Below are 13,934 nucleotides of genomic sequence, written 5' to 3'. Positions count from 1 at the left end.
TCCCAATGTTCGGGCGAGCCACTCATCCCGTATATTGTTGCGGAAGGAAGCCAGTGCTTCGGCATCCAAACAATGAATAATCTAGTTTTTCTTCATGAGGAATATGTTCCAGAATTGTTAGGAGGACTCATCGGGTTTCTGGATTATGTGGCTTAAATCATCGGACTCAGGTGGACGAACGTAAGTGCCTTGAAAGTTGTCTTAAAAGGCGTCATCATGGTCCTCCCAACTCCCGATAGAGTTTTCAAGGAGGTTGTTCAGCCAGTGCCTTGCCCGGCCTTTGAGTTTAAGAGGCAAGTACTTGATGGTGTGGAGATCATCTCCATGGGCCATATGGATATGTAGGAGGAAATCCTCGATCTAGACAGCCGGATTTTTCGTACCATCGTATTGTTCTATATTAACGGGTTTTAATCCTTCGGGGAAGTGATGTCGCATTTCTTCGGCAATGAAGCACATTGGGTGAGCGTCTCCCCTTATCTGAGTTGTATCATGCTGGAGATCGCTTGAGGTCCTACCACACTAAGCGTCTGGAATACCACCATTCTAGTTGGGACGATCTTGGTATCTCTTTGGTCTTGTGGGAGTGCGACTTCCGGATCCATAAATAGATCTGATTTGATCTGCTATTGAATTAATATTTCTACCGCACGTCATATCGGTCCTTGGTCTGGACCGACTCTTTTTGCTTATCCCGTCCTCGACGAGGATGGTGTGATTGATCATCTTGTGCGAAACGGGGTGGTGCGGACTCTGATAACCCACAAGTATAGGGGATCAATTGTACCCTTTCTCGATAACTAAGAGTGTCGAACCCAACGAGGAGCTAAAGGTAGGACAAATATTCCCTCAAGTTCTATCGACCATCGATGCAACTCTACGCACACTTTACGTTCGATTTACCTAGAACAAGTATGAAACTAGAAGTACTTTGTAGGAGTGATAGGATAGGTTTGCAAGAACACGTAAATAAAAACTAGGGTCTGGTTAGATAAAGGAACAATTACGTTAGTTTAACGAGTGTGCAAAAGTGGTGGTAGGAGTTGCGGAATTGTCCCTGAGCAATTGACTACGTTACTAGACCGATAGCAAGTTTTATGTGGGAGAGGCCACTACTAGCATGTCATCCCTTACTTGGAATTCTATGCACTTATGATTGGAACTATTAGTAAGCATCCGCAACTACTAACGTTCATTAAGGTAAAACCCAACCATAGCAATAAGATATATTGGTCCCCATTCAATCCCGTATGCATCAATTTCTATGCTAGGCTGAAGCTTCTGTCACCCTTGCCCTCCAATACATAGTCCTATCAACATACTACTAACACTATGGTGTGATCCACGCGCACGCTCATATGATGGGCACCAAAGGACAGCAATATAACCACAAGCAAATTAAATCAATCATAGCAATTCATCAATCACTGATAGGACAACGAAAATCTACTCAGACATCATAGGATGGCAACACACCATTGGATAATAATATGAAGCATAAATCACCATGTTCAAGTAGAGTGTACAGCGGGTTGCGGGAGAGTGGACCGCTGAATATAGATGGGGGAAGGTGATGGAGGTGTTGGTGAAGATGACGGAGGTGTTGGTGTAGATCGTCGTCACACGATGATGTCCCGGGCGGCGTTCCGGCGCCGTCGGGAGAGAGGGGGAGAGAGCCCCCCTTCTTCTTCTTCTTCCTTGACCTCCTGCCTAGATGGGAGAAGGGTTTCCCCTCTGGTCCATGGTCTCCATGGTGGCGGAGGGGCGAGAGCCCCTCCGAGATTGGATCTCTCTCTGTGTGTCCTTCTGTTTCTGCGCTCCCAGATTCTCGCCTTTCACCGTTTCTTAAACTATCGGAGATCCGTAACTCCGACTGGGCTGATATTTTAACACGATTTTCTTCCGGATATTAGCTTTCTTGTAGCCTGCCTTAGGGATTGGTCACAAGCCTGCCAGCCGCGCCCTAGGGGGCGCGCCTCCTGGGCTTGTGACCCCCTCGGGCATCGTTTCGCGTTGATTCTTCTTCCCAAAAATCATAAATATTCCAAAAAAAATCCATGTAGGTTTTTTATTGCATTCGGACTTCGTTTGGTATGGATATTCTGCGAAACAAAAAACATGCAACAAACATGAACTGGCACTGGGCACTGGATCAATATGTTAGTCCCAAATATAGTATAAAAAGTCGCCAAAAGTATATGAAAGTTATAGAATATTGGCATGAAACAATCAAAAATTATAGATACGACACAGATGTATCAGACTCCAAGGCATCATCTTCGAATTTTGGTAACAGGCGTCGACGTGGGTTGCTCTTGGTCAGACCCCATTGCTCCTGACCGTACCCTTCTTCCGTAGCCAAGACTTTGGTCCATCTTTCATTAATGGAGTCTTGTTCGGATTTGAGCTATCTCTGCTTTATCTTAAGGCTTGGAGCTGTGCTAATGAGCTATTCCGTGAACACTTCCTCATCCAGCGGGTCTTCAGGGACAATAAAGTCTTCGGCTCGGAGGCTTTTATCCTCCTCGATCGGAGGAATGTAGTTGTTGTCTTTGGAATCGTCGGGATCCTCGGGTAGGTCTGTATCCATGTAGCCTGGTAAATCAGTATTATACGCGGGGTCTGAGGGTTTTGGGGATTCGGCGAGACTTTCCGTGTCCTCGGGATCCGAGTGTTCCCCTGTGCCTGCATTGTTTTCCTTACCCTTACGAGCTTTAGGCTTTTTCACTGGCGACGGCGTTTAACAGGTTCGTCGCCACTATTTTTGGCTGGGGTCTCATCATCTCTTTTTCATTTATCACCTTCATCCCTCGGAGTGTCCATCATGAAGACATCATAAGTTGAGGTGGCAGTCCAGCGTACAGTGATGGGAGGGTCTGGTGATTGAATAGCCATGTCTATATCTTCGGCTTCTTCTAAAGAGAAGTCTAATAGATTGATTAGGTCTTCAATGGTAGTGACAAAGTGGGTGGTGGGCGGGGAATAAAGTTCCCCGTGTTGGAATTATGCCCTAGAGGCAATAATAAATATAGTTATTATTATAATTCCTGTATCAAGATAATCGTTTATTATCCATGCTATAATTGTATTGAATGAAGACTCATTTACATGTGTGGATACATAGACAAAACACTGTCCCTAGCAAGCCTCTAGTTGGCTAGCCAGTTGATCAAAGATAGTCAGTGTCTTCTGATTATGAACAAGGTGTTGTTGCTTGATAACTGGATCACGTCATTAGGAGAATCACGTGATGGACTAGACCCAAACTAATAGACGTAGCATGTTGATCGTGTCATTTTGTTGCTACTGTTTTCTGCGTGTCAAGTATTTGTTCCTATGACCATGAGATCATATAACTCACTAACACCGTAGAAATACTTTGTGTGTATCAAACATCGCAACGTAACTGGGTGACTATAAAGATGCTCTACAGGTATCTCCGAAGGTGTTCGTTGAGTTAGTATGGATCAAGACTGGGATTTGTCACTCCGTGTGACGGAGAGGTATCTCGGGGCCCACTCGGTAATACAACATCACACACAAGCCTTGCAAGCAATGTGACTTAGTGTAAGTTGCGGGATCTTGTATTACGGAACGAGTAAAGAGACTTGCCGGTAAACGAGATTGAAATAGGTATGCGGATAGTGACTATCGAATCTCGGGCAAGTAACATACCAAAGGACAAAGGGAATGACATACGGGATTATATGAATCCTTGGTACTGAGGTTCAAACGATAAGATCTTCGTAGAATATGTAGGATCCAATATGGGCATCCAGGTCCCGCTATTGGATATTGACCGAGGAGTCTCTCGGGTCCTGTCTACATAGTTCTCGAACCCGCAGGGTCTGCACACTTAAGGTTCGACGTTGTTTTATGCGTATTTGAGTTATATGGTTGGTTACCGAATGTTGTTCGGAGTCCCGGATGAGATCAAGGACGTCACGAGGGTTTCCGGAATGGTCCGGAAACGAAGATTGATATATAGGATGACCTCATTTGATTACCGGAAGGTTTTCGGAGGTACCGGGAATGTACCGGGAATGACGAATGGGTTCCGAGAGTTCACCGGGGGGGCAACCCACCCCAGGGAAGCCCATAGGCCTTGGGGCTGGCACACCAGCCCTTAGTGGGCTGGTGGGACAGCCCAAGAAGGCCCTATGCGCCATAGGAAGAAAATCAAAGAGAAAAGAAAAAAAAAAGGAGGAGGTGGGAAAGGAAAGAAGGACTCCACCCACCAAACCAAGTAGGACTCGGTTTGGGGGGGGGGACCTTCCCCCCTTGGCTCGGCCGACCCCCTTGGGGCTCCTTGAGCCCCAAGGCAAGGCTCCCCCTCTCCCACCTATATATACGGAGGTTTTAGGGCTGATTTGAGACGACTTTTCCATGACAGCCCGACCACATACCTCCACGGTTTTTCCTCTAGATCGCGTTTCTGCGGAGCTCGGGCGGAGCCCTGCTGAGACAAGATCATCACCAACCTACGGAGCGCCGTCACGCTGCCGGAGAACTCTTCTACCTCTCCGTCTCTCTTGCTAGATCAAGAAGGCCGAGATCATCGTCGAGCTGTACGTGTTCTAAACGCGGAGGTGTCGTCCGTTCGGCACTAGATCGTGGGACTGATCGCGGGACGGTTCGCGGGGCGGATCGAGGGACGTGAGGACGTTCCACTACATCAACCGCGTTCACTAACGCTCCTGTTGTACGGTCTACAAGGGTACGTAGATCACACATCCCCTCTCGTAGATGGACATCACCATGATAGGTCTTCGTGCGCGTAGGAAATTTTTTGTTTCCCATGCGACGTTCCCCGACAGTGGCATCATGAGCTAGGTTCATGCGTAGATGTCTTCTCGAGTAGAACACAAAAGTTTTTGTGGGCGGTGATGTGCATTTTGCTGCCCTCCTTAGTCTTTTCTTGATTCCGCGGTATTGTTGGATTGAAGCAGCTTGGACCGACATTACTCGTACGCTTACGAGAGACTGGTTTCATCGCTACGAGTAACCCCGTTGCTCAAAGATGACTGGCAAGTGTCAGTTTCTCCAACTTTAGTTGAATCGGATTTGACCGAGGAGGTCCTTGGATGAGGTTAAATAGCAACTCATATATCTCTGTTGTGGTGTTTGCGTAAGTAAGATGCGATCCTACTAGATACCCATGGTCACCACGTAAAACATGCAACAACAAAATTAGAGGATGTCTAACTTGTTTTTGCAGGGTATGCTTGTGATGTGATATGGCCAACGATGTGATGTGATATATTGGATGTATGAGATGATCATGTTGTAATAGATAATATCGACTTGCACGTCGATGGTACGGCAACCGGCAGGAGCCATAGGGTTGTCTTTATACTAATGTTTGTGCTTGCAGATGCGTTTACTATTTTGCTAGGATGTAGCTTTAGTAGTAATAGCATGAGTAGCACGACAACCCCGATGGCGACACGTTGATGGAGATCATGGTGTGGCGCCGGTGACAAGAAGATCGTGCCGGTGCTTTGGTGATGGAGATCAAGGAGCACGTGATGATGGCCATATCATGTCACTTATGAATTGCATGTGATGTTAATCCTTTTATGCACCTTATTTTGCTTAGAACGACGGTAGCATTATGAGGTGATCTCTCACTAAAATTTCAAGACGAAATTGTGTTCTCCCCGACTGTGCACCATTGCTACAGTTCGTCGTTTCGAGACACCACGTGATGATCGGGTGTGATAGACTCAACGTTCACATACAACGGGTGCAAAACAGTTGCGCACGCGGAACACTCGGGTTAAGCTTGACGAGCCTAGCATGTGCAGACATGGCCTCGGAACACATGAGACCGAAAGGTCGATCATGAATCATATAGATGATATGATTAGCATAGGGATGCTTACCACTGAAACTATACTCAACTCACGTGATGATCGGACTTGAGCTAGTGTAAGTGAATCATGAACCACTCAAATGACTAGAGAGATGTACTTTTTGAGTGGGAGTTTAGCGAATAATTTGATTAAGTTAAACTCTAATTATCTTGAACATAGTCTAAGTCCACTTTGAATATATTTGTGTTGTAGATCATGGCTCACGCGACAGTCACCCTGAATTTTAATACGTTCCTAGAGAAAGCTAAGTTGAAAGATGATGGAAGCAACTTTGTAGAGTGGGCTCGTAATCTTAAGCTAATCTTACAAGCTGGGAAGAAGGATTATGTCCTTAATGCTGCGCTAGGAGATGAACCACCCGCTACGGCTGATCAGGATGTTAAGAACGCTTGGCTAGCACGTAAGGAGGACTACTCAGTAGTTCAATGTGCAGTCTTGTATGGCTTAGAACCGGGACTTCAACGTCGCTTTGAGCGTCATGGAGCATTTGAGATGTTCCAGGAGTTGAAGTTTATCTTTCAGAAGAACGCCCGGATCGAGAGGTATGAGACCTCCGATAAATTCTATGCTTGCAAGATGGAGGAGAACTCGTCTGTCAGTGAACATGTGCTCAAAATGTCTGGGTACTCAAACCGTCTAGCTGAGCTGGGGATTGAACTCCCGCAAGAGGCTATCACTGACAGAATCCTTCAATCACTGTCGCCAAGCTATAAAGGCTTTGTGTTGAACTACAACATGCAAGGGATGAACAAGTCACCCGGCGAGTTGTTTGCGATGTTGAAAGTCACAGAGTCTGAACTCCGTAAAGAACATCAAGTGTTGATGGTGAATAAGACCACTAGTTTCAAGAGAAACGACAAAGGCAAGAAGGGTAATTCAAAGAAGAGCGGCAAGCCTATTGCCAATCCGACAAAGAAACCCAAAGCTGGACCTAAGCCTGAAACAGAGTGTTACTATTGCAAGGGTATGGGTCACTGGAAGCGCAATTGCCCCAAGTATCTGGGAGATAAGAAGGCGGCCAAAGAAAAATCAGGTATATTTGATATACATGTTATTGATGTGTACTTAACCGGCTCTCGTAGTAGTGCCTGGGTATTCGATACCGGTTCTGTTGCTCATATTTGCAACTCGAAACAGGAACTGCGGAATAGACGAAGGCTGGCGAAAGATGAAGTGACGATGCGCGTAGGAAATGGTTCCAAGGTTGATGCAATCGCCGTCGGCACAGTTTCACTTCAGTTACCATCAAGATTAGTTATGAACTTGAGTCATTGTTATTTAGTGCCTGCGTTGAGCATGAACATTATATCTGGATCTTGTTTATTGCGAGACGGTTACTCTTTTAAGTCAGAGAATAATGGTTGTTCTATTTCTATGAGTAACATCTTTTATGGTCATGCACCCAATGTGAGAGGATTGTTCATATTGAATCTTGATAGCGATACACACATACATAACATTGAGACCAAAAGAGTTAGAGTTAACAATGATAGCGCCATATTTTTGTGGCACTGCCGCTTAGGACATATTGGTGTAAAGCGCATGAAGAAACTCCATGCCGATGGACTTTTGGAGTCACTTGACTTTGATTCACTTGACACGTGCGAACCATGCCTCATGGGCAAGATGACTAAAACTCCGTTCTCCGGAACAATGGAGTGTGCAAGTGACTTGTTGGAAATCATACATACCGATGTGTGTGGTCCGATGAGCGTAGAGGCACGCGGCGGATATCGTTATTTTCTCACCTTCACTGACGATTTGAGTAGATATGGTTATGTCTACTTAATTAAGCACAAGTCTAAAACATTTGAAAAGTTCAAACAATTTCAGAGTGAAGTTGAAAATCATCGTAACAAGAAGATCAAGTTCCTACGGTCTGATCGTGGGGGTGAATATCTGAGTTTCGAGTTTGGTGCTCACTTAAGACAATGTGGAATTGTTTCACAGTTGACACCGCCTGGAACACCACAGCGTAATGGTGTGTCCGAACGTCGTAATCGTACTTTATTAGAGATGGTGCGATCTATGATGTCTCTTACCGATTTGCCGTTATCGTTTTGGGGTTATGCATTAGAAACAGTTGCATTCACTTTAAATAGGGCACCATCAAAATCCGTTGAGACGACACCATACGAACTGTGGTATGGCAAAAGGCCAAAGTTGTCGTTTCTTAAAGTTTGGGGATGTGATGCTTATGTCAAAAAGCTTCAGCCTGAAAAGCTGGAACCCAAAGCGGAAAAGTGCATCTTCATAGGTTACCCAAAAGAGACAGTTGGGTACACCTTCTATCTCAAATCCGAGGGCAAAGTGTTTGTTGCTAAAAACGGAGATTTTCTCGAGAAGGAGTTTCTCTGGAGAGAATTGAGTGGGAGGAAGATAGAACTTGACGAGGTTGTCGAACCTCTCATCCCTCTGGATGGTGGCGCAGGGAAAGGGGAAACCTCTGTCGTTGCGACGTCGGTTGAGGTGGAAGTTAATGATGATGATCATGAAACTCCGGTTCAAGTTTCTGTCGAACCACGCAGGTCGACGAGACCATGTGCTGCTCCAGAGTGGTACGGTAATCCCGTCTTATCAATCATGTTGTTGGACAACAATGAACCTGCAAATTATGAAGAAGCAATGGTGGGCCCAGATTCCAACAAATGGCTAGAAGCCATGAAGTCCGAGATAGGATCCATGTACGAGAACAAAGTGTGGACTTTGGAAGTACTGCCTGAGGGCCGCAAGGCTATTCAGAACAAATGGATCTTCAAGAGGAAGACCGACGCAGACGGCAATGTGACCGTTTATAAAGCTCGACTTGTGGCAAAGGATTTTTCACAAGTTCAAGGAGTTGACTACGATGAGACATTCTCACCCGTAGCGATGCTTAAGTCCGTCAGAATCATGTTAGCAATAGCTGCATTTTTCGATTATGAAATCTGGCAGATGGATGTCAAAACGGTTTCCTTAACGGTTTCCTTAAGGAAGAATTGTATATGATGCAACCCGAAGGTTTTGTCGATCCTAAGAATGCTAACAAGGTGTGCAAGCTCCAGCGATCCATTTATGGACTGGTGCAAGCATCTCGGAGTTGGAACAAACGCTTTGATGAGGTGATCAAAGCATTTGGGTTTATACAAGTGGTTGGAGAATCTTGTATTTACAAGAAAGTGAGTGGGAGCTATGTGGCGTTTCTAATATTATATGTGGATGACATATTGCTGATTGGAAACAACGTAGAGTTTTTTGGGGAGCATAAAGGATCACTTGAATAAAATTTTCTCTATGAAGGACCTAGGAGAAGCTGCTTACTTTCTAGGCATTAAGATCTATAGGGATAGATCAAAACGCCTGATAGGACTTTCACAAAGCACATACCTTGATAAAGTTTTGAAGAGGTTCAAAATGGAACAGTCCAAGAAAGGGTTCTTGCCAGTTTTACAAGGTACGAGATTGAGTAAGACTCAGTGCCCAGCAACTGATGAGGATAGAGAGCATATGCGCGCCGTCCCCTATGCTTCAGCCATAGGTTCTATCATGTATGCAATGTTGTGCACTAGACCGGACGTTAGCCTGGCCATAAGTATGGCAGGTAGGTTCCAGAGTAATCCAGGAGTGGATCACTGGACGGCGGTCAAGAATATCCTGAAGTACCTGAAAAGGACTAAGGAGATGTTTCTCGTGTATGGAGGTGACGAAGAGCTCGCCGTAAAAGGTTACGTCGATGCAAGCTTTGACACAGATCTGGACGACTCTAAGTCGCAAACCGGATACGTATTTACTCTTAATGGGGGTGTGGTAAGCTGGTGCAGTTCCAAGGAAAGCGTCGTAGCAGATTCTACGTGTGAAGCGGAGTACATGGCTGCCTCGGAGGCGGCTAAGGAGGGTGTCTGGATGAAGCGGTTCATGACGGATCTTGGAGTGGTGCCAAGTGCACTGAATCCAATAACCTTGTTCTGTGACAACACGAGTGCCATTGCCTTAGCAAAGGAACCACGGTTTCACAAGAAGTCCAGACACATCAAACGACGCTTCAACCTCATCCGCGACTACGTCGAAGCAGAGGATGTAAATATATGCAAAGTGCACACGGATCTGAATGTAGCAGACCCGCTGACTAAACCTCTTCCACGGCCAAAGCATGATCAACACCATAACTGTATGGGTGTTAGATTTATTACAATGTAATTCGCATGATGATGTGAGGGCTAGATTATTGACTCTAGTGCAAGTGGGAGACTGTTGGAATTATGCCCTAGAGGCAATAATAGATATAGTTATTATTATAATTCCTGTACCAAGATAATCGTTTATTATCCATGCTATAATTGTATTGAATGAAGACTCATTTACATGTGTGGATACATAGACAAAACACTGTCCCCAGCAAGCCTCTAGTTGGCTAGCCAGTTGATCAAAGATAGTCAGTGTCTTCTCATTATGAAGAAGGTGTTGTTGCTTGATAACTGGATCACGTCATTCGGAAAATCACGTGATGGACTAGACCCAAACTAATAGACGTAGCATGTTGATCGTGTCATTTTGTTGCTACTGTTTTCTGCGTGTCAAGTATTTGTTCCTATGACCATGAGATCATATAACTCACTAACACCGGAGGAATACTTTGTGTGTATCAAACGTCGCAACGTAACTGGGTGACTATAAAGATGCTCTACAGGTATCTCCGAAGGTGTTCGTTGAGTTAGTATGGATCAAGACTGGGATTTGTCACTCCGTGTGACGGAGAGGTATCTCGGGGCCCACTCGGTAATACAACATCACACACAAGCCTTGCAAGCAATGTGACTTAGTGTAAGTTGCGGGATCTTGTATTACGGAATGAGTAAAGAGACTTGCCAGTAAACGAGATTGAAATAGGTATGCGGATACTGACGATCGAATCTCGGGCAAGTAACATACCGAAGGACAAAGGGAATGACATACGGGATTATATGAATCCTTGGCACTGAGGTTCAAACGATAAGATCTTCGTAGAATATGTAGGATCCAATATGGGCATCCAGGTCCCGCTATTGGATATTGACCGAGGAGTCTCTCGGGTCCTGTCTACATAGTTCTCGAACCCGCAGGGTCTGCACACTTAAGGTTCGACGTTGTTTTATGCGTATTTGAGTTATATGGTTGGTTACCGAATGTTGTTCGGAGTCCCGGATGAGATCACGGACGTCACGAGGGTTTCCGGAATGGTCCGGAAACAAAGATTGATATATAGGATGACCTCATTTGATTACCAGAAGGTTTTCGGAGTTACCGGGAATGTACCGAGAATGACGAATGGGTTCCGGGAGTTCACCGGGGGGGCAACCCACCCCGGGGAAGCCCATAGGCCTTGGGGGTGGCACAACAGCTCTTAGTGGGCTGGTGGGACAGCCCAAGAAGGCCCTATGCGCCATAGGAAGAAAATCAAAGAGAAAAGAAAAAAAGGAGGAGGTGGGAAAGGAAAGAAGGACTCCACCCACCAAACCAAGTAGGACTCGGTTTGGGGGGGGAGACCTTCGCCCCTTGGCTCGGCCGACCCCCTTGGGGCTCCTTGAGCCCCAAGGCAAGGCTCCCCCTCTCCCACCTATATATACAGAGGTTTTAGGGCTGATTTGAGATGACTTTTCCACGACAGCCCGACCACATACCTCCACGGTTTTTCCTCTAGATCGCGTTTCTGCGGAGCTCGGGCGGAGCCCTGCTGAGACAAGATCATCACCAACCTTCGGAGCGCCGTCACGCTGCCGGAGAACACTTCTACCTCTCCGTCTCTCTTGCTGGATCAAGAAGGCCGAGATCATCGTCGAGCTGTACGTGTGCTAAACGCGGAGGTGTTGTCCGTTCGGCACTAGATCGTGGGACTGATCGCGGGACGGTTCACGGGGCGGATCGAGGGACACGAGGACGTTCCACTACATCAACCGCATTCACTAACGCTTCTGCTGTACAGTCTACAAGGGTACGTAGATCACACATCCCCTCTCGTAGATGGACATCACCATGATAGGTCTTCGTGCGCGTTGGAAATTTTTTGTTTCCCATGCGACGTTCCCCGACACCCCGCACCTAGTTCGAGGGCCGGAAAGGTCCTGACTAAGGGACCACTCGTCTGAATAGTCATCGATTCGTGCTTGGGTCTTAGTATCATTTGACCATGAGACATCTGCGAGAATGGCGATCGAAGCCTTGACGAGACTGCATTCCGACGCTCCGACGTATGAAGTTTATTCAGGCGGGATGACCCTCGTGCCTTTGACTTCTATAGATGGATCTTGTCTCGAGGCCGAATCGAGGTTAAAACCTATTCCGACTCCAAGTCTAGAGTAGGGTCCAAAGTTAAAGGTTTGGAGTCTCCGGGATTTTTGAACGCAGATGGATCCTCTGAAAAGATCAGATCGCCCCGAGCGTTGGCGACGAATTCCAGCTTGCCAAACTTAAATTCCTGCCCCGTAGTGATCCCATTGATCTGATAATGAGTTGCCTTGATGTGCCATGTGCAGCCAAAAGCAGAAGTTTGACTGGAGACAAAGGTATCTCCAGACTCAATGCCATCATTTGTGACCAAACGAGCCATCAATCCTTCTCATGATCATCCAGTGGAGCTCTCAATGGAAGCACCAATGTCGGTGCCAAAACAGGTCGATCTCGAGTAGGGGGTCCGAACTGTGGATCTAGGGTCGATGGGTAACAAGAGACAATGGGGACGGTGTTTTACCCAGGTTCGAGCCCTCTTGATGGAGGTAAAACCCTATGGCGTGCTCTTGCTGTTATTGATGAGATAGTACAGAGTACAAGGTTGATCTACTATGAGATTGATGGTGTGGTCTAAACCCTAATCGTAATGAGCTTGATCTACCCTGCCAGCTATGACCCCCTCGCTTATATAGACGCTAGGGGTGTCAAGATTTACACAAGGTCGGTTAGAATATAAAAGGAATATAAAAGGTGGTCCTTGGATTGACGCCAAGTCTACGGAAGAGTCCATCTGGAATACAACACTTCTATCAAGGGTCGAACTACTAAGAAAAGACCGGCCCATACGGATAGGTAAGAGACCCAAGGACCACCTAATCCCGGACTCCCTCAGTCGTGCCCTGATGCCTTGTGACTCCCATGTGTCCCCTCTTGCTCCGTTCTCTGGCCTATAAATTCACAAATATTCCAGAAAGCCTAAAGATATTCGCAAAACACTTTTTACGCAACCGCAAGTCTCTGCTCCCTAGCAACCCCATCTGGAGCTTCGTTTCGGCATCTCATCGGAAGGGGGATCGATCATGGAGAGCCTCTTCATCAACCTTGGTGCCTTCATGATGATGTGTGAGTAGTTCACCACAAACCTACGGGACCGTAGTTAGTATCTAGATGGCTATCTCTCTCTCTTGATCTTCAATATGATGATCATTGCATCTTCTCTTTGGTCTATCCGATGTAATTATTTTGTATGATGTGTTTCTTGGGATTCGATGAATTATGGGTTTACGTTCGTAATTCTCTCTGATCGATTGAATTACATTGGCCACCTAGTTTGGAGTTTCTTAAGTCATAGGGGTGTGTTGTAGTGGGTTCAACCTGGCGAGTTTTTATATACCAATGAACGAAGGGGACAAGTTACGTCTTTGTGTTGCTTCCACTAAGGACAAAATGATGGGGTTTGTTCATATTGGTTGAGTTTACTTTGTCTACATCATGTCATTGTTCTCCAATAATTACTCTATTTCACTTAATACTGAAAGTGCCTTATATCGACTAGAGGGGGAGTGAATAGGCGATTTTTAAAATTTCATCGCTGAGGAAATTCCTTGTGAGCAAATTCCTCAATGATGAATTAAGTGCACCGGAAATAGCGCAGGATCAGAAGTGCAAAGACTACTACAGCAGATTACTTGTTGAAGATTATGACAATCGGTCTGCACAATACGTAGGTACACAGAACGCAGGTGAAGATTAACTCGAGTGAAGAATTTGAGGTTGAGGAAATTCAGAGAAAGTCTTCAGACAAATTCTTCAAACAGCACGGATGAAATTCTTCAACATACAATTTTGAGGAAATGAAAGAGTTGAAGAAATAGA

The sequence above is a fragment of the Hordeum vulgare genome, chromosome 3H (genome assembly GCF_904849725.1).
Source record: "Hordeum vulgare subsp. vulgare chromosome 3H, MorexV3_pseudomolecules_assembly, whole genome shotgun sequence".
NCBI lineage: Eukaryota > Viridiplantae > Streptophyta > Magnoliopsida > Poales > Poaceae > Hordeum > Hordeum vulgare.
This window is presented reverse-complemented; position numbering follows the sequence as displayed.